This window comes from Harpia harpyja, chromosome 11, assembly GCF_026419915.1.
Source record: "Harpia harpyja isolate bHarHar1 chromosome 11, bHarHar1 primary haplotype, whole genome shotgun sequence".
NCBI classification, from domain to species: domain Eukaryota; kingdom Metazoa; phylum Chordata; class Aves; order Accipitriformes; family Accipitridae; genus Harpia; species Harpia harpyja.
Window position 1 is genome coordinate 27,201,568 of NC_068950.1, and position 24,777 is coordinate 27,226,344.

A 24,777-nucleotide genomic window follows, 5' to 3' on the forward strand; every position below is an offset into this window, starting at 1 on the left:
AAGAGGACTGGGGAGAAGGATTCTACAATCCCTTCATGGACAGTCAGTGAAGTTCTCCCCAGCAGAGGGCCAGTACAAAGCCTGGACGCCACATGGAGTCAAAACAGGAATGAAGAAGGGCAGAGCAGTACATGAAAGCTGTTTCTCTGCATTGGCATAGATTTCAACCCCTAGAAGCAGAGATCTAAAAATGTTTTGTGAATTTGAATTCACTTTGAGTGTGAACATCTCAGAATAGTATCAGATGCATCTATTTGGCAGGCAGCAAGTGTTAGTGCTGTCAGTGCCCCGCAGTATCTTGTCTGTAAGTTTCTCTGGCCCATGTGGGTCCCTGTAGAGCAGTTAGACTAAAATTGTGTCCTGTGAGGTATTGGGATAATAGGAAATGCCTATTTCAGCATTTTAGGTTGGATCAGGAGCAGGCTTTGGAAATGAACCTCCTGGTCATTCCCACGTGTGGGGCTTTGGTTCGCAAGATGGTTTGCAGTCTCAGAGTACACAAATGGGATTCCTCCTGAGTGAAATTAAACTGTGACCCAGGACCTAACATGCTCCAACAACTAATGGACGTGCAGTCCATACTGGAATTGGTTGGAAACCTCCCCATAAACTGTGTGTATTGTAGACATCAGACCCTCAACACATACGGTTTTGTTCTGTAGACCCCTTCCTGTTGTACTGCGCTAGTTGTTAATAGAGAGATACCCACAGTCTGATCATTAACACGTCTTGTTCTTTTTAAAAATGATTATGGGAATCTGTTCTTGTATCTCCTGTTCCTCCTGGAATTAATTACTGTTCATTAACAAAGTGGTTGGTCTATTTCATGGGAGAAACAGGATGAGACAGATGGAGGCCAGCCAATGTTCTTTAGCATGAGGCCTTTCTCACCCTCATAGTGATAGTTTTGTGGCTCACACATTAGGAACAATTTTAAATATAGTTAACTATTATGCTTCTGTTGCTTCTTTATCATCTACATATGTAGATATCTAAGTAACATGAAAAAATGTGCTCTCTTTGTCTGTGAGATAACAAAGAGCTCTCTGGTTTATAGATTTTCTTCTCTGCCTGTATGTACTTAGATGGATCAGTATGTTTTCTAGAGTAGGTTAATGTTATCCTTCCATGTTTTAAAAAGAGTATGTTGTGTAGAAATGGTTTGTGTTTTGGGTTTTGTTTTTTTTTTCTTTTCTCCCTCCCCTCCCCCAAGAGCAATTGAATGAAACAAATGAAGTATCAAAAAGAAAATGCAAGCACATGACGTTTCTTTTATAGTAATTTTGGTCTGTTACACCCTATGCAAGTTGAATTTTTTAGGTACATTTTGGCTAGTTCAGAAAAGCATGCATTTTTCAGTATGAGCTTTGAAACCTCCTGCAGACCTATATTGCTATGGTGGACACCCTACCATTCCAGGCTGTAAATACCTCAGAAAAAAGATTTTTGGTGCAGATGGAGCTCCCAGTCCTCGAGATAAAATTAATCCTTAAGGCAACAGCAAAATTGAAAGACCTGAATAGCAAATTCATATGTGGATACAGAAGTTTATGATCTCTGCTAAAAGTATAACTTGCCTTTGATTGTTTCTTTTTGTCCATGGCTTTCAACAGCACTGAGTGTGGAATTTTGTTGTCTGTCTGATATACTTCAGATAGCTCCACAGATGCACAGCTCACATGTGGCGAGTGTAAGCAACCTGTTTCGTACAAAAGGTTCTTGGCCCTGCGATATAGCAGGGCCTGGATTGTCCTTGCTTTTAGGCAATTTCCATGTGATAACATTGGGGGCACTGGCTCTGATGTACTACGTTTGCTGATGTCCTTCAGCTCATTATCACCTTCATATTTGACAGTGTCAGTTCTGTGGAACAAATAATTCAGAAATAAATAAAATTTTTGTTAAACTGTGCGAGGCAGGGAATGTTAGTGGGTTACAAGAAGCAGCTGTGAGAATTACCAAGGTTTGTGTTTGGGCCCTTAGTGAGGAATATTAATGAAAATACAGCTAGTTGAATATACTCTGGACTGCTTGTGAACTGATCTTTCACATTTTTTGTCTTTGGATCTGTGCTGTGATTGCTGTTGTCAGTCAGTTTGTTTCAAGGTGCTTTCAGCTGCTTTCAGCTTATTTGCTTGGACTTCTATGTTGAAAGATTGTCTTTCTCCACAAGCCCCATTCTCACTAGTGCAATCAAGGGACCCAAGACCTGGATAGACCAATCTTTTCTCTCAAGGTTTGGTAAAGCAGCAGATAGGAGGTTGGGTTGTTTTTCTTCCTCTCTCTCTTTTCTCAAGACCTCTCTTGATCTTTTGTGTAGGAAAAAGAAACTTGCATTTGGCTTTTTTAATGTGTGAATGGCAACAAAGAATGGATTTTGATAGCAATTCACACACACCTGCACTAAATAATTGATACTTTATGAATCAATGTATGACATGAAAGTCTTCCAGCAGTAAATTATGTGTCAAATTTAAGCGTAAACCCTTCAAATATTATATGTATGCACTTGTCTTATATCTCCACTCAGACTTAATGGAGGACTGTTAAGATTGATAGGTCATATTCCCTGGCACATGTGTTATTGCAATTCCAAGGATGATGAACTAACACATGGGAAAAACAAATATCCAACATTAGGCACTAATCAGTAGCAGTCTAAAGCAAAATGAGGAATGTAACGTATTACAGATCACTTGGAGGGATGAAATTGAGATCCAACGCTTGCAAAAAGACTCTAACTCTTATACACAAAGACAAAAGAATATGTCCTCTGAAATAGTTAACACTGCACAGTATATGTGAAGGAAAAACTTTTACATTAATTCATAATTCCAGCCAGATCTAAACTCTAAGTCACATAGGAAAGTATAAAATTAAACACTTTTACACATTTCTTTTGTAGTAGTATTGGTAATTTCCATTACAAAAGAAAAATAAAGGTGTGCTCTCCAGGAGCAGTTCTAAACATGAGCACAGAGCAGCAGTGCAGAATTCCTTCCTCGAACTTTTGGAGTTCAAACAAGAGATAAATTAGAGCCTGGGTGATACATCACGCAGTGATTCCCAAATCCAGAAATTTTGCCACAGGTTGGTATTTAAGTTCATAGAGCTAGTAGGTTTAAATGGGTGACTTTTCCTTGTGGGGGAGGAATTTTGGAAACCAACTGTATACTAAAGAGACACTCATTTTATGGTTCCCCTTTAAAAGTGATTACCTAAATTGGGCTCCAAAAATATCATACTGTATCATCTTATAAACATCTAGTGACCTCCTCATCCTCAAGCCCCTTTGCAAACAGACTGATAATAAAATGGTAGCTTTATATAAAATAAGGACGTGCAACTTCTGGTTTTTTGGTTGGTTGTTTTTTCTATTTTTGTGTTGGTTTTGGTTTTGTGTTTTTTTTTTTTTTTTATTCACATGAAATTTTCTAATTTTACTGGGACTTACAGCAAGATTCTGAACATCTAGCCAATTTTGTTTTGGGACAGAAATATCACTTAAGCAGTCTTATTTCAGGCATTTTTACTGTGCTGGATGAAATTTACTTTATGAAAGATAATGACTATGTACCTAGCTGCTTGATTTTTGGCTCTGCTTCATCTGTGAGGCAGACTGTACTTGAATTTCCTTCCATTTCTGTGTCATGACCCAGTGGATTGTGTCCTTGCAATCAAATCAGATTGGGAAGGGAGGAAAAAGAAAAAAAGAAATCAACAAAAGATCAAAAGGGCTAAAAGAAAATATCCAAGCCACATAACTAATACAATGTGTCAAACTTCAATGCTCAATTACTTTGTCTTGCATTCCTTTCTTTCACTTACCTTTGCTACCTGAAGTTGTTGGGTCTCTATGCAGCAGCTTTGTCGTGATGTTTTTCAGTGAAACATTTGCCACCCTGTGGATATTATATAAATAAAACCCAATAAAGTAATTAGGCCATTGTATACACGAGAAGATTTTAGCCTGTGATATTTACATCTTGGCTGCAAAGAATTCCACCCATAATATGGTCTTCAAACCACAACCATGCAGTATAAAGTTCAAAACAGAATACAGCAGTTTGGGACCTGATCCTGCAAACCACATGTGCAATTTTAGTCATATGTGTAATTCCATATTTAAGTATTAACAGGGGTGAATATGAGTTATTTAATATGTGGGCTTGAATCTGACAGTATGTGTATATGTTATTTATGAAATAATTTTTATATGACTAAGTTCTAGGTGTGTTATGATCAAACGTAAAGAGAATTGTCCAGAACTGAAGAGTTTAAAGTCACCTATTAACTTCTGCCTATTTGATTAGATTTTGGATTGAGCTCTAAACAGACAACATGCAATATGAGAAATGGGATCCAGCCAGAAAGAAGTGATTGAGCAGTGAAGGTATGCTAGTTTCACATTTTTCTTGTTTGATCTTTTGTTGATTTTTCCCTTCTCTTATACAGTCTCTCTTTCTTTCCTCCCTCTTCTGGTCTGTTGTGTTTGCACTTGTTAGGTTGAGGGCCTATAAACATCTTATCAGAAAAATGTTGGAAGGAGGGTAAGGGGCATATCAGAGTCAGTAAAAGAGGAGTGCTGGGTATAGGGGAGCCTGTGCAAGGCATGCAGGTAAGAATGGGAGGCACAAAGGGGATGGTTAGTCACGCTGGAGGGTTTTGGTCTTTTTCCTTCCTTTGTTTAATCTGAAGTCTTTAAGAATGTGTTATTTGAATTGGATATGTAGCATCAGTTTTGAGTTCAAAACCCATGGTACCTTCCAGGATCAGGTCGTATATGACTTGTCTGTGTTTGGAATTACTCCAGATTTGCTGCTGCACTTGAAATTCATTCCCTGCCTCAATCCAAAGTAATTTTCAAGTGTAGACAAGCCTAACAGTTCAACACTAACATCTACTTACCTTTGGCAAAAGTTTTAGGTGTTCAAGGAATGCAGGATCATTCAGTAAGGAATGTAGAATTTTACCTCATTATTTTGTATTAATGAGTTATTTCCTAAGAAGCTTTTAATGGCTTAATTTTATTAACTGAACCTTCCTATTAAAGGTTGCATGGGTAGAGTCATATAACTGTAATGATGAAGTTATTGCAGCGTAACAACCCATACCTAGTCAGCAACCTACAGTTAAGGCTTTTAGGCCTTTCCTTTCCCTGCCTCCAGCTGCACAATAAAACACTTCATCTTAAAACACAAAGTTAATTTTAAATAATAGCATTTTACTGCAGAGAGGGACAGAATGGGTGACCTGGGCAATAACTGCACTCATCTAAACATACTCCTTGTGCTTGATCCCAGTTCCAAACCAGCCTTATGTAAAAGATGTACTTGCAAGATGCCTACTCATCCATTCATTTTTTGAAATTTAGCAAATTGGGATATTTACTCTCTTCTGGACTTTCAAAACTACCAATGCTTCTCTAGTATTTCAAGAGCATGGCTGCTGGCCTGTTTTTTGGATCCAGGGTTACAGAACCTGTGTTGACTTAATGTAGAACGATAGGTAAATTTAAAAGCAAACGGTCAAGCAGTTCCTAGAACAGTGTGGTCCTTCCTATCTCTGGGGTTTTTTTGTTGTTGTTGTTTTTTTTTTTTAAATGCTATAGTGGGTGGGACAATCTTTTAGCCTTGAAAAGATTCTAGACACTGTATAAAGTAAGACAGAGTTTTGTGAGAATTAGTCCTTACTAATGTCTGAGAATAATTTCTGTGATCTTGAAATACTTTATGACAAGAAAACATTTTCATACTAAGTTGCTCATTTATGGAAGTCTGTGCTTTCAGGATTAGAGTCTCCAAGTCAATTTGAGAGTAAACATTTTGTAGAGCTATTGTACCCTCCATTTCTTTTGGTGGGTGAAGTACTTTTAAATAGTGCTATAAATAGGCAAGTGATCATCAGATGCCTACATCCTGCAGTAACTATTTAAAGCCCACTTGTACTTGTGGCAGCGGGTTCATCGTAAGAATATGTTCATTAGCAGGACGTATATTCAATGCCATACCAACTACAGGATGTAGTCCCTAGCTCCATGTTTAGTCCCAAGGCCCCAGTCTAGCATCATTACAGAAGGCAGAGAGGATTCTGTGTTTCTTAAAACTGTGGAAATTACCCAGGCAATAATGTTTTTAGTATGGTAAGGTTTTGAGAACAAGTGAACTTTAATTCTGCTGTTAAACTCAAATCTATTAAAAAAAATATGTTAGTTTATGTGAAATTTGATTTCACAAGAAGTTGAACGCTAGGGCTTTGGTTCAATAAAACAGCATTGGTTAGCTATAAATAACGCTATGTGATCTTCAGTAGTGTCTGCTTAAAATTATGTGCTTGAAGTTTTTTGTTGAATCAGTGGTAAACGTGCTAAGCTGAGCTCCTTAGTGGATATCTGGTATGTTGGGCACTCAAGAATGTGGCTGATGCCAAGGCTGTTGGGCTCGCATAAACCCAGAGTAACATGGGATGTGTCTGTACCTTATAACAGAGCATGATGTGAAGACCTTTGGCTTAGGGCTGATGAAGTCAGGTATATGTATGCCGCTCATTACTGTAAAGATCTAAAATAATAAGAAGAAAGGGTGAGAGTTGGGGTTGTTCAGACTGGACAAGAGGAGGCTCTGGGGAGAGCTTATTGCAGCCTTTCAATACTTAAAGGGGGCTTATAAGAAAGATGGGGCCAAACTTTTTAGCAGGGCCTGTAGCGATAGGACAAGGGGTAATGGTTTTAAACTAAAAGAGGGTAGATTCAGACTAGACATGAGGAAGAAATTTTTTTACCATGAGGGTAGTGAAACACTGGAACAGGTTGCCCAGAGAGGTGGTAGATGCCCCATCCCTGGAAGTGTTCAAGGTCAGGTTGGACGGGGTTGAAGATGTGGTTGAAGATGTCCCTGCTCATTGCAGGGGGGTTGGACTAGATGACTTTTAAAGGTCCCTTCCAACCCAAACTATTCGATGATTCTATGATTATAGAATGGTATCCAAATTAATATGCCCTGTCCCTGGGAAGGATTAGTTAGTTCAGGTTGGATGCCATTTTAGTGGATTGATACTGCTTCTGGCTTGGGTGATGTGAACTCAGCTGACTCTTCAGTGCAGGTTACAGCTTTATGACCATAATGTGAAGTTAGTAATTGCAGCTGGCCCTTAATTTTGTGTGACTAGTAAATGAGTAGTTATCCACAGAAGTATCCCTACTGAATTTCATGGGCCTGTGCCATGTGTAAAAGCGTTGGTGCTAATGACTCAGAATTGATGCTGTTTAAGAAAAAAAAAGGAAAGGAGGAAAAAAAAAAGAAATTAAAACTGCCAAGTGATGTTAATAGTTTTAACTTGGTTCATATTTTGTAAGATGAGAATTGACATTTACTTAGGCTTAATTCTGTAGCACTCTGAAAACCTCTAAACCTCTTGCAAAAGTGAACTGTCACAGCTTTCATACATCTTAGTGAGGATAATACATTAAATTGCTGGGTTGGGCCAATGCCTGCTAAGTGAAATAATCCTGCCCTGGACAAGAAGTTAATCCCTAGATCAGCAAATACTTAAAAAGTAAGTAAAAATGTAAATTATGTATATAATTTTATTCTACAGCTGCAAAGATTGAACACTACAGCTAAGATTACTGGAATTTTCCTTGGTTTTAATAGGAAATGAGGTGTTTTCTGTTTATTCTGCCATGAAATGTAAAAAAAAAAGAAAAAAATTCCCAAAGCCAACTGTATAACATTATGTTCCTGGGTGACATGCACCTAGTTGTACTTTTATGTGGCAATTTTTCATGTCTTCATATACATGAACTTCATATACATCAACTCTCATCTGAGTTACATATTAGTTTATAAGTAAAAATCAGTCTTGAGCATGTCTTGGAAAGTCTTGAACTTTTTCAGACACCAGGGGAAATAGTGTAAAGTCTGAACTATGGTCAAGGATGCTCAGTACCTAAAAGAGTTGGCTCCAAGGACAAGAATCAGTTCTTAACCAACATCAGTGAAAATGGTGAAAATAATTTGGCTGGGGCCAGACCTATGTACAAAGAATTTGATTTTGCCAAGACTTGTACACACATTTGGCTTCACAAACTTGAAGAGCTTTCATAGCTGCTCATTTGAGTGAACCTAATCTGTTTAATTTAATCTTTGAGGGATTGGGACCTGAAAGAGTATTTAAAAATAATTGGTTTGCTGAAGTTTCAATCCCATTTTTAATCAGCGCTCTGGAATTTCAGCTAGCGGAAATATAGTAGACACACAATATGCACTGAAATACATACGTTGCATTTAGTGCTGTAGAATATTAATTTTCTTCTTTGTTGAAGGGACTTCCCCCACCTCCACATCTCTCTTGCGAAGATTTTACATCCTACATATAGACTGAGAGTGATAAGAGAGGAGTATGTCATGCTCCAACATGTGCAACTTTTCAAACACTAAAAATAAATAAAAAATTGTGTAAGTGAGCTTAGGCTGCCAACAAGCAGTCTGAACTTGTATTTTACTTGTTTCTGCAGGTTTTATAAGGCTGTTCACGAAAATATTTAATGCAGACTAAATGCTTATTATATAGCAACCTTTGATTTGCTTGCTAGAGGTCTCATATATAGATAACGTAGAAGTTTTGAGGCCTAGTCTTTGGGGGTGCTCAGCACTTCCCAGGACCCAGCCATTTACTGATGTATGGTATGTGCAGCAGAACTGTACGAGTAAGACTTGTCCAAATAGGTGGAGCTCAAAATTAAGTGTAAGTGGCAATGGATTATTCCAGGTTGCAAATCGGCATTTCAAGAGTGGCTAAAATTGCATCTGAACTCTCTTAACAGACCTCTTGGGTAGATGTAAGAACTCGGCATTCATTGACAATTTGGGGACAAACAGCCTGATGGTTAATGAAGTCAAACAGTGCTATAAAACAATTGACCACCCACCCCACCTCCCTTGCCCCCAATAAGAAAGCAGATTAAACTAGTAAAATTTTGTTGAAACATTGTGAAGCTCCTCTGCATTTCTCTGTATCTCTGCATGGTCTCCACACCTATACAGGAATATTTGCTTATTTGGATAATAATAGGATTAGGGCTCAATTTTGCAATGGGAGCTTTGCTGTATTAATGTTTTGCAAAGTGCCAGTAGTGCTAAGAATTACCATGACTTCTAAAGGATGTATAGGTGATGAGAACAGTAGAGCAGCACAAACCCGTCCTTGTTGTCTTAAGATACTGCGTTGGAAACTAATTCTCAGCTCATCCTTGCTGAAGGAGAAAATTACTGTCGAGCTGAGCCATGGGTGGAAAGGCCTCCTCACCCACGATGCGGCTCCCTCAATGACAGTTTGCTCCAAAATTCAATAGTCTTGACATTGCTGAAAATGGGAGTTTTGACAAGCTTAAAAGCGTGTTCTGTACTGAACGACACCTTCTGTTATCTTCTACCGTGAAGTGGCAAACGCTGCCTGGTCTGGACTATTTTGCTCAGCGTACACGGTGTCAACCGTGCGGCGTTGACCGAAACTCACTTAGACTTCGGCGTTCAGATGCCATTACCGCGCTTCCCAAGAAAGCGCGCTGCGGTCGCTGCGCTGAGGGGGCGGCCCCGGCCTCGCTCCCTCCCGGGGCGGCTGCAGCGACCGCGCTGGCAGCCGAACGGGGCTCGGGAGGTCTTCGACATCCGCTCGGGGGGACCCTGCCCTCGGACTGCGTAGGCGCAGAGCTGCTAGTTCATACCGCCTGCTACGTTTAGCGCCCGGTATCGCGTACGCGTCCAAACGGAATTAGCGGGCGTGATACGCCAACCGCTTAACGTATTTCCCAACGCAGAGCATTTAAAGCGGTCGCTAATGAAGGCCGGGGAGGGTGCCGCTCTCCGGCGGTGCCGCGTGCGGGGTCTATCGCCGTTGTGCCCCCTGGCCCCCATTCGCGGCTGTGGGGGTTTGAGCCGCGCGGGGCGCGACCCGTCTCCGTTCGTGACCGGGCCGACCGGGGATCGTGGCGCTGGGGGTGCTCAGGTGCGGGCCGGGGGCGCGCGGGGCCCGGGCCGCGCGCGGCGGCGGCGGCGGGAGCGAGGGGCGGGCGCGGCCGGCCGTCACGGCGCCGTCCCCGCCCCGCGCCCAATGGTGGCGCGGCGCCGCCCGCCGCCCGCCCGCCCCGCCCCGCCGTGTGCGCGGCGCTGCCGCGCCATGGGGTTACTCGCGGGCTGGGGGCCGGGCGGGCGGCTGCGCGCCTCCTCCTCCCGCGCACCGCGGGCCGGGCAGTAGTGGCCGGCGCTGGGCGGCCTCGCCGAGGGCTGCCCTCCCTCCCCTCCCGTCCCCTCCCGTCCGGCCGGCGCCGCGGTGCCCATGGCGTAGCCGCGCTGCTGCGCGCCTGCCCCCGCGGGACGCGGCGTGGACAGACCTCCTGCCGGGTAGGTGCGGCGGCCGCGACCCCCGCCCCGTCGGCGGGCGGCCCGGGCCGGGCCGGGCGGAGGCGCCGGGCGCCCCACGGGGACGCGCCGGCCGTTGGGGCGGTCGCGGGGTGTGCGCCCCGCGGCGCGTCAGCCTGCGCGGGGCTGAGCGGGGGCAGGGTCCCCGGGGGGGTGGGCCGCCGGCCTCCGCGGAGCTGCCGGGCTCAGGGGTGCGGGACCTGCGAGGGGGTGGGACGGGCAGTGTCCGCGCGTGGGCGGTGAGGCGCGCTGGCAGCGGCTCGCCGGTCCGGACCGTGCAAATGTGCAGGCTCCGTGCGAGAATTAAGTGGAGAGGCGTGAGGTGGGCTTCCGGCGGGTAGAAGCTGCAGGTGTCCCAAGGAAAATCATTTGCGCCAGGCCGGCTGGTACCTGCTGGGCGAGTTCCTCACGGGCACCGAGCGAAATCCTTTACAGATGCTAGCGCTGCTGTGCCTATGGGGGTCATCGTACCCTTAATGAGGCCAGCTGGGAACTTAGTTGTATACTAGCAGAGCGTAAATTCAGTGTACGCGAGAAAAACACAGAGGCCCCTATCATGTCACTTTGTTACAGTTTCACTGAGGAGTTGTTGACCTGTGGGATTTACCCTTGCATGTTTTGCAGGGAATGTACTGGAGTCGACGGGCTGCAGCCTTCTGAGTTCGTCTCTCCTAGCAATAACAATAATATGCCGTTAAAGTTAGATGTAAATTAAGTAACTTTTTCAACTTTCCCCAGTTTCGGATGCACTTGTAGTTCCAAAGTTATTGTCATTGAAGTCAAACAGTATGGGAGATGATACTTCTTGTCTTTTTCAAAAGAAAGGACTTCAGGTGTAGCTGCGTGTGTGGTTACGCCTTTTCCACTTGCTGTGGATGTAACCAGATGTAAATCTACTTATCTCAGTTGTGTTAAGCTCTAGCTGTTATAATTTAATTGCCATCATTTATTATTTCCTTCTCAAAGGTACGGTTATCAGCCCAGTCCAGTTCTGACAGAAACTTCTTGACAGGGTTTGTAACCAGTTAGAGAGAGACTTGGATGAACAATTGCCATGGTTTTGTTCTAAGAAAGAAATTTTCCTGGTTGGGTCTGTATTTACCCCAAACTAAGTATTTATTTACTTTTTTTGGATGAGGCCAAGCAGGCTGATAGGAGACCTCCTCTGGGGAGAAAACCCAAAGTAAGAGAGCCACCTGCTCTACTATTAGGTTTGGCTCATAGTGACCTGGAGCACTGTTGCTATCATAGTCTCACACGTGGAAGGCTTTAAAACTACATCTGTAAATACAACTTCTTCCAAAGACAAAAGCTATTTGTTTATCACTTGCTAGGAATACTTTATTTCCCTTACAGTCTGTGTTTTTTCCATGGATGCCAGGGACAACATGAGTTGGTAGCTGTGTTTTAATTAGCCCTGCACAGGTGTCCTGTCAAAGTATTTCTAACAAGAGTGTTAGCAAAATGTTAATGGAAGATGCTTGTTCGTTTGAAGAGCTCCAGTTTAACCCATGAAAGCTTACAGGGCTTGAATTCTAGCTGAGGAGGAGCTGCTCTTGTTAGGAGGCAGACCTGGGCCGACACCAACTGCTGCCGCCGGTGCTCGGCATTCCCGGCTAGCTGGGGGAGGAAGGGAGGGACGGGTGTTGGAGGGGGGGCAGGTTGTTGGCTTCCTTCAGTGAAGAGTCCTTTACTCTGAAACTTGCTTCCCCCAATTGTTTGCTATAGTCCAACCTTGTTAAGTTTAAAGTGACACTTCAGATTTTTCTCTTCTACTGTGCCTTCTCTCTTCGGGGAGGTCTTGTTTGGTCATTGATTCTGATACACGTTTTGTGTGTCCTGAGCCTCATTTAGTCAGAGCATCTAAATGATATCTACCATGGATGTGATTTCTTTTAAAAAGTAAGTTTAAATTTTTATTCTCTGGCATGCAAAACATCTTTTAAGACCCCAGCATCTTGATGCCTACCTCTAGGAACAGTGTTTTGAAGTTAATTGCTAAACCAGCAGGGGGAACACAAAACTTTCTATGAAGTCTCTCTTCCTAGCACAGTTGCAATTTGTTAAAACTTTGGGCCTATACTTTTGATAGTGTTTCTTTAGAAGATGAATGTCAATTTACTTGAAAAAAACCCTCACAGCCATACATTGGAATAAACACGTTATTTTTGAATGCTTGTTCATTAGTTTGCTCTAGCAGGCATGTCTCCCACTCTTCTGAATGGAATTTTTGTCATGTGAGCCAGAACTGAACTTGAAAAAACATTTGAGGTTTATTTAAGTGAAATTTCTCTTTGAAGATGTTTGAGGTGAATTAATTAAACCCAAGAAATGATATTTTGAGTAATCCTATAAAGTGTTAGATAATGAGCTAGACAAAATATTTTTATGGTAAAACTATTACTGAATCAAAGTTATGATTTTATGTAGAAATCTTGAGAGCTAAAGGTGAGTTGCAAAAAAATTGTATTCTCACAAGAAACTATTCCTAGTATTTAGGGTTTTCATAAGAGAGATTATTTTTAGATATTCTCTTAGGTTTTAAGAAGTCATTACTAGCTTATTTTTGTAAAGATCAACTGACGCTCCCAGCACAGATCAATAAGATTTTTCTTTTTGATTCGTATTGGCGTAACAATTGACTACATCTTTTGTGCCAGGAATGCTGAATGTAAAGGCTGTTGCCAGAGAAGGTTATCTGGATGACATGAACTGATCCATATTGCTTTCTAGTCTGTGAAGTCTGATGCAGCCAAATGGCAAATACTTAAAGGTATGGGTATATGAACAGATTGCTGAATGCTAAGTGAAGAATGGGAATTTGCAGCATGTCAGCTATTCTCCAGTAAGAGCCAGGGAATGGACTCTTACCCTGCAGTAAATGTGAGATATCTTGCTGCTTATACTTGGGGTTAAGCTGTCTTTCACTGATGGTGGGGTAAAAACATGCCTGGGAGCATTTGCCACGGAGTAACTGATTTGCTACTTGTGAGTGATAACAGTTGTATATTCTCCTAGCATTAAGTCTTGGAGCAAGTGGAGACAAAATATAGTTCAGTTGAAATCAACAGTCCCAGGTCAGGTTTAAAGGAAGCTCCTCTGGTTCTGGAATGGCACTGACTGCATACCAAGGTATTAAATGAATATGAATTTTCTTCCCATTGTTTCAGTGACCAGGTATACGTGTATTCCAATGGCCATGCATTCTTTTCTAAGACCGTTATCTGACATTGCCAGATAGTGAAGGTACAAAATGGTGCATGTTAAGTTCCATTGACAATCTCCCTCTTCCATCATTTTTGTGGAATCACAAAACTTTCTCCCCTATATGGTTCTCTGAGATGCTGAGGTACCTAGTTTGTAAAGTCAAAGTGAGATTTCTGTTTTTTAATGTTATTTGAAAATAGCACTAAAGCCTTGCCTAATTTGTCTTAAAATTCTTTTGTTTGATATCTCCAATAATATTCTGTTAACATTTAAGACAAATTACCAAGTCTTGGGCAATTTATATAGATCTCAGAAAATTCTCTGTTGGATACAGATTGCAAATATCTTTGCAATCACATTACTTTTGATCTAGTTCCACAAAATATTTGGGTATTATAAATAGGCATTACTTCTATAGCAGTAATATTTGTGGTGATTAACAGTGGTGTGCTAGTTTCTAGCCACTTCATGAATAGAAGCATGTTTTGCCATAAAAACGTACTAGCAAAGAAGTAGTGCAAATGGAATTGCTTTATCCATAACTGTGGATTCGCATTTTTATGTGCTGGCAGTCATCCAATAGAGCAGCATTTCTTGTGCTATTACAGCAACAATTAACTCTGTGGTAGCCAAAATGAAACAGATTTGCACATCTCTGGAAATCAGTGAAAGAGGGAGTTTAAAGCTGCTACCTTGTATATAGAGCATATTTTTTATTTCCACTCTGGCAAAATAGGTTTTGTTTTTAAAAGAACATCCTTTATGACCTTGAGTATCTAAATAGTCAGATTTGTCAGGTTCAGCAGAGAACATTTTATATATTGCATTGTAAGTGTTATATTGTTGAATTTACTGCTTACAAATAATTATGTCTGGCAAAATATGCTAGTTTATGATGTATTTATAATGAAAAATGGATTTATTAAGGAAAATGTGAAAATCATTATTTCATATTCATTCTGTGGATAGTACTTAAAATGAGCTATATCTGTTTATTATTAACAAATTTAATTCTGTTATATTTAGCACTTCTCTTTAATAGTCTGCCTAATTTCAATACACTAGTTGGCCAAGTTCAGATTCCCCCCCCCCCCCCCCCCCCCCCGCCCTCTGTTGCAAGATGTTGTAAGATTTTGGGAGTCAGCTAGAAAGGGCCCCTCTTTCAAATAAGTTTAGTTGTGACCTTGCAAGAGACCTGTTTAGATTGCAGGAGAATAGCTTACCTAGAGGTCATGGGTCTGAAACAGGTTAATTATAGAGCTAACATGTATCGGTTGTTTTTCTGCACAGAAGGCAGTGATGATACATAAGGTATTGTTAATGATACTGGAAAAGAATGGCAATTCACTCACACTCTGATTTCCTTTGTAAGCATAGGCATATTCTGTTGGAAATCAGTGTAGGTTGATTGTGTGAGTTAGGAACAATAAAAAAAATCCCAAAGTATCCAGTGAGCTTACTGTATAGTATAGATCTGCTGAATACATATATTTCTTTGCCAAGAAGCTTAAGGTGGATCGAAGGTACGTCCTCTTTTGTCTTAGATTTATAGAAGTAATTTATAGACTATAGCCACATTTGACACAACGTGATTGAGAACTATGGTAGTATTTTATCATCAGTGGAATACTTTGTTTTTGGTAATGCTCTGAGTGAAGCAAAATTCTGTTTTGATTTACAAAACAGCTATTGTGGTATTTGAAAAGATGGGTCTTCTTTTATTACGCGAATGGACCAAGTCACTCCAGTATGTACAGCTTGTGCTATGTGATGGATTAGTTCCTCCCTCCAGTGTTTAAAATGACCAGTGTTTCTGAATGCTTGTAGATCTGGTGGTTTGGTTCACTCCAGCGATGAGGTATAGTGATTTCCTTCTGGAAAATTATATGGGAGTATATCTCCATTCCGAGTGGAACGTGCCAGTGATGCGTATCTTGATTGAAACAAATCCTCATCACAGTGCTTATAAATGATGATTTTTATGAAAAAAGTTTTGCCTTGACCTGAATGTGTTTCTCTGCCCAACAAATTAAATTACACTGGTTATTTGGCAGACAGCTAGGGAGAGGGTAGACTACTACGCAAAGGGAAGCTCCTTTTGACTCATTCTTTTAACTGTGTGGCACTTTAAGGTCTTCCTTGTTTGTGTGGGAGAAGTTTCCTATCTTACAGATGTGCATCTGAAAATTTAGTGGCTAACAGCTAACTTTTGATAAATGTGTTTATCTTGTGTTCTTGTTTAGCAACCTAAAGAAATAATCTATTAATCTACCTGTTTTCTAGAGTAGGCCTTATTCTAGAGAGCAAAATTCAATACACACTTCTTTTGTTTTTTGTTGTTGTTTTTTCCAAAATGTGGTTTTGATAATGCATGTGATTAAAGTACCTAGTAGTTAATATTCTAACCTATTAATTTACATCTTGTAGTATCTTACGGCTAGTGGCAGTGGGGAGGGCTGATTTGTATCACCTCGTCCAATTCCCCTGTAATGGGAAACGCAGATTTTCAATCCTGTTCAATTTGCTGACCACCTTTTTGTTTGTTTGTTTGTTTGTTTTTTCCCTCCTGCAAAGAGAATTGCATCCTTATGTGGTGAATTTATGCTTAATGCCATAGTCTTCCTTTTCATTATTACCCCTTGTGGGTTTCTCACGATTAACCCAGAGAATTTCAGGTATTTATAGGCTTGGTTTCAAAACCACTTTTCTAAACGTATAGAGGTCACTTCAAGATTTTAAATCCAACAGAGACTGATTTAGCTTTTTTCCTGGTAGAAAGGTTCCAGCTACAATATTTCTAGATACGGTTTTAGGGTTTTGCAGTTTAGTCTTGAAAAAATAACAGCACCAAGGATTCATTGACAGCATAATTTGCTGAAATCTCTTACCCTGAGTGGAAGAAGTCTTGCTGAGTTGTTGGTAACTTTCCATCCTGCTGTGGTTCCTTCTCCACAAGGAGGTGCCTTCCCTAGGGTTATATCTGTCTTGATAGGTACATTAGAGCTGTTATCTGTTTAGTTTAGGTGTGCAATTAGAAACTGAGCCAAGTAAAACTTAAGATAAATGAAATTTGTGTGAGGTTGTTGGCTGCTACCGTGTTTATGAAGAGTAAGATAGTCCAGTGCCAGGAAACCTATTCTGTTTCCAATTAGAAACCATTAAAAAAAAATAAAGTAATTAGGCCAAAGAAATTTAACTCTGAGGAGGGAAAGTTGTAGAGATTTGTTTCATGCAATTTATGATCTTGTTCAGCCTGAAGATTCCTGTGCACTAGAAATGTTTTTGTTTCCAGGTAAACTTTTCAGAAGCAGCAAGTCCCATTTAAAAAAATATGAGCCTGGTCCCTGTTAGTTTTGGTGAGATATTACTGGTTGAGTTCATTGGGAACCTGTGTTTTATTTAAATGTAGATTTGAGACTTATAGATTTCTTGGGCTGCCATGAAAACTTTAACTTAGTCTATGTATGTACGTTTCTAGAAGCCTCTGCTTTTTTCCTCTTCCTGCTACCTGAATGTTCATCAGGAAGATGCCATATAATTGTGCCACTGGTATTCCCTGATACGAGCAGTGAGATTTTTTTCATCCATCTTCTAACTAGAAGATGGAAACAGAACTGCCTAAAGTAGTGTTGTCTTTCTAGGTAGGTGTTATGGGGGGATTGCTATGGCCATGTTGAGGTCCTGTTATGACTTTTTCGCTTGTGAAAGAATAGACTAACTGCAAGTTGCACAGAAAATATGTGGCAGAAGCTAGTACTAGATTGCAGATTGCTCGAGCCGTTACAGTTTAAGAACTGTACAGCATCCCAACACCTTGTTTTCTCCGTTCCCTTTAGAGATGCTCTGATGTAGGATGTCCCTGAGGGCTCTACGTTAAAGTAGAAAAGTTCTGATTTGGTACTCAAGTTGCATGTAGGCTGTCTTTGTTAAACTGTGTCTTCAGTGCCACGTGCGCTCCCTTCTGTAGAGATTTGGTAACCTCTAGGAATTTCTGCTGTTGTCAAAAAGGAATCTGTTCCAGTCTCCTCCCCGTGGAAGAGTCTTGTGTACTCCTTCCACTAAAAGACTCCCGAATGCACTTCCTTCCCTTCCACCTATTGAAACCCTCCTACATCCTGATCCTGTAAGAGGCTATTCTCTTGTTTACACTTGGTAAGCAAAACCTTGTCCCTCAGCCTATAAAGATTCAGCTGCATACCTCCCTGTGTTCGGGGGAAGGGAAGTCCTGGGAACATACAACAGTATGATTTTTACCCTGTGCCTGTAAACCGTCTCTTACTTTTGTGCTATATTGTGCAATGATTATTCAGCTGAAACTTCCACAGTGTCTGGTGTCATGACTTTATTTTTCTGATCTAAACTCACAGCAATTCACGTCAGGTGATTAAAAAAAAACCCCAACATTAGGAAGCTGAAGGGAAAGTTGGTTATGAAATGATACTGAGAATAGACACTCTCATCCACACCAGAGCTTTGTGCCAGCTGTGGGCAAAATACGTACCAGGTAACAAAACCAACCTGAGTAAACTGTTACTAAAAAGGTGGAGTGATTTCACATCTTTTATGGACTCATTTGTGTGTATTTTGTGGCTTCCTGTAATTTGACAGGCTACATTGTAATACATTAAGAAGAAAATAAATAAACAAAATGTTAAAACAAAAATCACATGGTATAGAGGGGCACAACTGCTAAATGGCATAAAACATCTTCCATTGGCACTTGTCCAGTTCCCATAGCCTTTAACTGTGACTTGTTGAAATGTCCCATTACAAGCACAGCAGCATGTGAACTGCAGGACATCAGAGTTACTTTTTCCCTGGGCTTTTGATACGTCAGGATTTTTAGTTTTATTACTGTTGATATATTCCCTGAAAATGAAACCAATTTGTTGTTTCTAAACCAGAATGTGTCCCCTTAATAGTTTATGAATAAGTTACTATTTTGAGTTCTGAATGGTGGAACTTCATGTATATGCCTTGGACATAGGCATTAAAAAAATACATACAAATTTTCAATTCCACATCAATATTTGCTAACCCTATTAGTCAGCTTTTTGACCTGTACGTGTGCAAATCACGCAGAATTGACAGAGGATAAATAGCATATTTCTTTTTTCTTAGATGACAAAATGCATATTTAATAGCAGTGGGGTTATAAATAAACTTTCAAAAATTGTTCTAAGTTTATAGAACTGCTCACGTAGTTATCCATTTCTGGTATTTTTTTTTTTTTTATTGAGCTTGGGTGTCCTTGATTACAAATGATTGCCTTTTTTACTTACGTGTGGAATGCATGTATTCAGTGCATCCACATAGGGAACCAACATGGACAAATGGGAGAAAAACTGGTTAAATGAGTTAAATGGTTGCCATGCATAAAACAGACAAACAAAAAGCTTTGGCTGTGAAGGCCACCTTGGATGGCCTAGAAACTTGGGTTCACGTTGCTATGGCAAAACAACACAAAGGGACAGATCCTGTTGGCTTTGCTCAAGTATCCCCATTCACTTCAGTGGGACTTGTGATGTGACTTACAGGAGGAGGAGGATTTTTGGCTTGCTTTGGTAGAGAAGCGTCTGTTAGCAGTGTCGTAGAGAGCTGTGCAACCTCTGGCACCGTGCATGGAAAGAGAAGGGAATTACCAGAGTCCATGTTGATAAGGAGGAGAGGAAGTGGAAGTTATTCTTCAGGCAGTAAAGGAAAAGGTTAGACAACGAGGAGGATAGAGTTAAGGGAAGGGAAGAACTTGTATGGGAAAGGTAGGTGGTGATTAAAGAAACAGATGGTGACTATTGGGGAAAAGGCTTAAGGGAACAGAAATAAAAGGGGAATATAAAGCAATAAGAACCCAATTCAGCAATAAATGTGGCAAATTCCTATGCTATAGAAGCCTTTAATAGGAAACAGAAACATCCCTAAATCTGTGGCTGTGGCCACCTGCAGGCATATATATTGCTTGGTTGGACTGTGCAGAGAAGTTTTGAAAAAGTAGGCAAAAATAAATTTACCAGGAGAAGAAAAGTGGGTAAAAATTGAAGCTAATGAGACCACTGATCTCAAGAAGAATAATATGTAATAGGTATTTTGCTAGAAGTACAGAAACAAGCTGCGTAGAAAGGTGCTCAAATGTTCTGAAGACAGACCTTAATCCTAGGGCTTATACTTGGTCATTTTCATGTGTAGTTCTTCAAGCACTTCAGAGCAGAGTCCTGTCCCCATTTTGGAGAGCAGTAAGCAGGCATGGGGGTGGATACCTTTCTGCTGGCAGCAGAACAGCACAGAATGTGATTTCTTAGTAACAAGCCATAGACAATCCATAGACCACAGAGCCTTTCATCCTGGTGACTCCTGTCAGTGAGGTCTGGGAAATCCTTAGTGGAAAGGTGTTTTTTTAAGAGTAAGCAGCATACTTCTAACTTCTGAATTCTTTGGTCATGTTGTAGTATTAAAGGTAACTTTCTAGTTTGAAGGATAGCTTTAAAAAAATCCACAAAAGACTGGAATTCTGAGGAAGAGGAGTAGCAGATTTTTACAAAGGAAAAATATTTTGGTTAATGAAAGGTAGAGAGGTAACAGTAGTGTACTGAAGTGATTTGTGTTTTGTGCTTATTGCTGATGGCTCTAACAAAGTCAGATCCTTTTAAATACCATTGAGTTTAAGGAGCCTTTGTTGTCCTCAAGCTTAGAGTAGCAATGAGATCTGTCCTGTGGCTAGCCTTCAGTGTGTCCTGGTGTCGTCCAAAAGCATCATATTTTTCACTGTTTTCTAGCTAAGCTTTATGCATTAAAATTCTCATGGACATTAGAGGCTCCTACTTTAAACCAGATTAAAACCCCATACTTCCTCCTTCTCTTGTCCTCCTGTACTTCAAAATGTTTCCCCCCTTCTACTCCCCCAGTCTTCTGTCAAACCTAGTAAAATCTAGTAGTAGTAACATTTTTCCTGATGTTCCCAGTAGCACTCATTCCTGATTGCATCTGCAAAATGATACTTCTCAACAAAACAGGCTCTTTTGTGCTTTTTAGATACTCGCTTTTATTGGGACTAGTGGCCTTTGTGACAGCAAACTTCAGTGAAAATGACCCCAGCAGACTGTGCCTCTTAGTCTTCAATGGCTCTGGCTGCACATGCCCTCTTTTGCCAGCCTTTCTTGCAGCTTGTAGTAGTATAAAGCATTGGCATGAAAACTATGTTTAGTAAACCCGAAGCTCTCATGTCATCTTCTCTTCCTCGTTGGGATTTTTTGGTTATACTTTTAATATGCCCTTTCATGACCTCAGTTACAAAAATAGCTACCCAGATATACCCCAAAGGAAAAGAAGATTCTCTTGGAAATTTCTTTTGAATCTCAAATTGACTAGCAGTTTTGTTTACTTTTTGGATAAATAGTTTAGGTTCCCAATCCCTTTGCACAGCTTTCTTCTCTTATTTCAAAGGAAACATCCTGCTATTCTGTGGACTGCCTCAACTTTTCCTAGTTTTCAGGTTTCGCATGTTCTTCTAGTGACAGCAGGTTTCACACTGAAGCAGAATCTGGCATGTTTTGCACCACAGCTGAATTTTTCTCACCTATTTTCATATTAATTTCTCCTTGGCACTGTCAAATGGTCAGATAGTAGCAGCTTCATTGCTGACTTCTGTCACAGGTGAGGATGATCAGGTTTTCCAAAATACTGACAAATTGCCTGCTTAGTAGGTTTATCGTTAAATGAATTATTAGTAGAAATTTTGTCTGTGCTTTTTGACTTGAATTGCTGCTGTGTAGCTGGCAGTTTGGATATCATCCATCCTAAATTCATGAAACTCTCTGTCAGTTTGTCACCTTTTCACAATGTCTTTCAAGATTTGAAATTTGCCCTCCTTTTTAAGTTTGTGAATGCATATCTTCAAGCAAGTGAGCCTTTTCTTTAGAAAGCTCTTCCAAATTTTCATTTTTGTCTCCAGTAGTCACCCTTCACGAGCTGGCAGAATTGGAGTAGAAGCCTAGGGCTTTGTGATCGTATAGTGTGTGCTCCGAGTTATACCTTGTAGATGTTATTGGCCAGTGGGTTGTGGTAGGTACAGATGGAAATATGTATGTATTCTTTCTCCCTTTTAAATAATCTTTCCCAAATCAAAGTTGAATCGAAACTTGGCCTTTTAACATACTTAGGTGGTTGGCACAGAATGGGATTCTCAGCTGCTCTTAGCAGCATCACTTTATCTCCAGTTCTTTCCCTGTGCTCCCTATTTCTGCACAACTGTGTGCCTTATAAAAATGTCACTGAAGAATGAGAGTTTGTGCTGATGGAAGAGTGATCTAAGTAATGTCTTGTGTTTTCCTGTTTAGTATATTACTGAGTGTATGTGCTTGTAGTTGCTCTTTTTCTGGTTTCTCTTTTGTTCTTTCTTGTTGATGAAATGGTTGTATGTCAGGAACTCAAGTGTCAGAATGCTTATTCATTGCCTGTTTGCACATAAGACATCTTGCAGGACATTATGATGGTCTTTTCTAGCCAGTGTTAGCTATAAACCTCATGATTTGCTGTATTTGATAATTTTTCTTTGTGGCAGCATTTAAAAATTGAGTTAGCAACTAAATACTCTCACTCAGTAAATTTAGGTTTCTTTTCATCTAGAGACATAGCAACAAATTATTCCAGCTTACGTTTGACTTCCCAAATGATGTTCAATATCTGTCATAAATTCCTTATGGCTTGCTGTTTTGGCATTAAACCTGTTTGATTTGGATTTTCAAGTTCAAAAACTTCTGTGTTAAAGAATTGTCCAACACTCTCGTCAACAGTTTATTATTTCTGTTTAATAAAGGTTGGCCTTAATTTACCATAAAGTTCAGTATCCCTCATGGATTTGAGGGTTTAGCTATATAACCTTAGACTCCAGGGGGAGATGAGAGATACCTAGGAACTCATTGAATGCTTCCAGTAGGTTCAGGATGAATAATTTTTACAAGCCTTGTAAATTGCCCAAGGAAGCCGTCATTTTCTGAAGTTTTCCTGTTTTGAGCTGTCTCTAGCATTGGTTTTGTGTGTGTGTTCATCCTTCTCCAGAACTTCTTTTCTTGAAGAAGAACCCATCTTCTACAAAATGTCATGGAAGAAATCTTTAGGTAAATCATGCTTGTTTGGGGTTTTAGGGTGGACTGCTTTATGAGGCTGTGGTTTTTGTCTTGCTATTAATGATAGAAATTCATTGCAGTGTCTTGTTACCTCAGTCATGTTGTGTGGTAGTGTTGTAGTCTCACCCAGTGTTTTTTTAAATGTATTGATCCTAGCAACCAGTGAAGAGAATAGTTTGTGCCAGAGAACCTGTAAGTGATGAAACATTCAACCTTAGTAACAGTGATATGTTTTAAGATGGTATAAGCAAAATTATACAGAACTGATGTTGTTATACAAATGATATATAAGTAGGTATTGATTATTTCTCAAAACATTTTTTTTCTCTTAGATTAAGTAACCTCTATTCCTACGTTCAGGGCCAGTTTGAAAAAGGACAATGCATGGAAGAGAACAAAACACAGTTTGGGTTTTTTTTGTGGCTAAGGCTATTTTAAACATCCCTGGATAGTTTCACAGGCTCTTAATTTTTGAGGTCAAGGTTTTAGGTTAGTATGACTATTTTCACAGATAGTGACAGTCTCATATAATTTAATTCTGATGGAAAAGAATCTCCAGTTTGGGATACCTAATCATACATTAATCATACATAACTTTATGAATAGCAGATAACAAGATACCCATATCTTTTTCACTGTGCAAAGTGGTAAGTGTACCTCTTCAGAGTCAAGAGTCAACTCCTTTTCCCCAGACTGAGTGCCAGTAGGTAGAAGATAAAGATTACTAGGTAGCATTACTAGAGTTACCATTTCTCTAAGGGTTTCCTTCATTCACTGCTGTTGTCAGACAGTGTTTCCCAGCCACTGAAAGGGAGGGGATGTGAAGGTGCACAGGCAAGAGTACCAGTTACAGAATTTCAACCTAAAATATTATGTGTCAAAAGCAAATGTGCTCCTTACATGGGACGCTGAGCTTGAAAGTGAACTGCGTGAAACCTCACGTTGTGATAGATATTCAGCTCCTTCCTTGCCCCATACATTTCTGTCTGACAGAAGTGTGGTGTCTGGGTGCTCCCAGCAGCCTGCAGAGCTGCTCCTGGGCTCTCCTCCCACGCAGGTGGGATCTGGGCCACCGCCAAGACTGGTCAGAGGTGCTAGGAGCTGGGTGCTGAGTGAAGGATCGGTTGGAGGCTGTAGTTCTGGCCTTGGGCGCCAGCAGTCCTTTCTTGGTGGGTAGCTGCAGCTCCCTCCACACAGGGCAGCGCCATCTCTGCCGAATAACCCGTGGAGAAATTCTGCAAAGCAGTTTCTGGCGTTTTCCTTGTAGCTGTAGGAGTGCTATCAGCAGGTATCTTGAAGTGCTGGTCTACGTGTGCGTTTTCCTTGTGCAGACTTTCTATCACGCACAGCACGGCACACGCTGTGTAACAGAGCCTAGACTTTTGTCTGACTTTGTACTTGATTCCTTTTTAATATCAGCAAGAAACTTTTAAATGGTATTCATGTTGTCATGGTTTAGATTTTGGTCCTGACTCAGCGTTTTGCTATCACTTAGCCCCATGATGGTTGTTTGTAACTGCTTGCATTGCTTTGTGGTGAGTGTTAGTGGTTGCTGAGGCACCATTCATCTGTCATCTGCTCCTGAAGGCTGGCAGTGAAGTAAAGTAGATAAGAGTTTTATTTGATTGAATATGATACCAGCGTTCTGGTTCCTTACCTACTTGGTCTATATTCTCATTCTAGACATCTAGATAACTGAGAATACATTTAAAAAAAAAAAAGTGGAAGAGGATATTGTGCATCTGGTAAGTGTTTCCCCTCAAAAATCTGCAGTGTACATTCTGGGATCAGAAATTCTGGGGTCAGAATTGTCAATGTTTTTAATGTCTGCAAGCATCAGCTGTATCATCATTTATTTGTGTAGCACATTTAAGTTGTTTTACTGACCTGGTATATCATGTCTTAAAAACTCTTAAAATAAAGATTCTGAACAGTTTTATATTTAGTGTCAAGTAGCAAAGTTTTCAGAATTTGTGATACTGAGAAATGATGAGTTAAATTTATCATGTTACCCGTAAACCAGCTAGAGCACA

General features: G+C 40.6%; 1 protein-coding gene and 1 long non-coding RNA gene across 5 annotated transcripts in view; one reads left to right on the forward strand and one right to left on the reverse strand.

Moving 5' to 3' along the window:
- Positions 1-1,251: 1,251 nt before the first annotated feature.
- LOC128148564 (uncharacterized) lies at positions 1,252-9,894 on the reverse strand. Its single transcript, XR_008237320.1, has 3 exons — positions 8,279-9,894; positions 3,829-3,902; positions 1,252-1,863 (listed from the first exon to the last, which is right to left on the reverse strand). It is a non-coding gene; the product is annotated as an uncharacterized LOC128148564 (long non-coding RNA).
- A 250-nt stretch (positions 9,895-10,144) lies between these two features.
- TGFBR3 (transforming growth factor beta receptor 3) overlaps positions 10,145-24,777 on the forward strand; it is a 125,326-nt gene continuing 110,693 nt past the window's right edge. For 2 of the 4 annotated variants that reach the window (XM_052801294.1, XM_052801293.1), the window contains exon 1: positions 10,145-10,400. The gene's annotated coding sequence lies outside the window, so the exon portion shown is untranslated. Of the gene's footprint in view, positions 10,401-13,172; positions 13,192-24,777 lie in introns of those variants that run through there. The other 2 variants (XM_052801291.1, XM_052801292.1) reach the window with 2 other exon arrangements.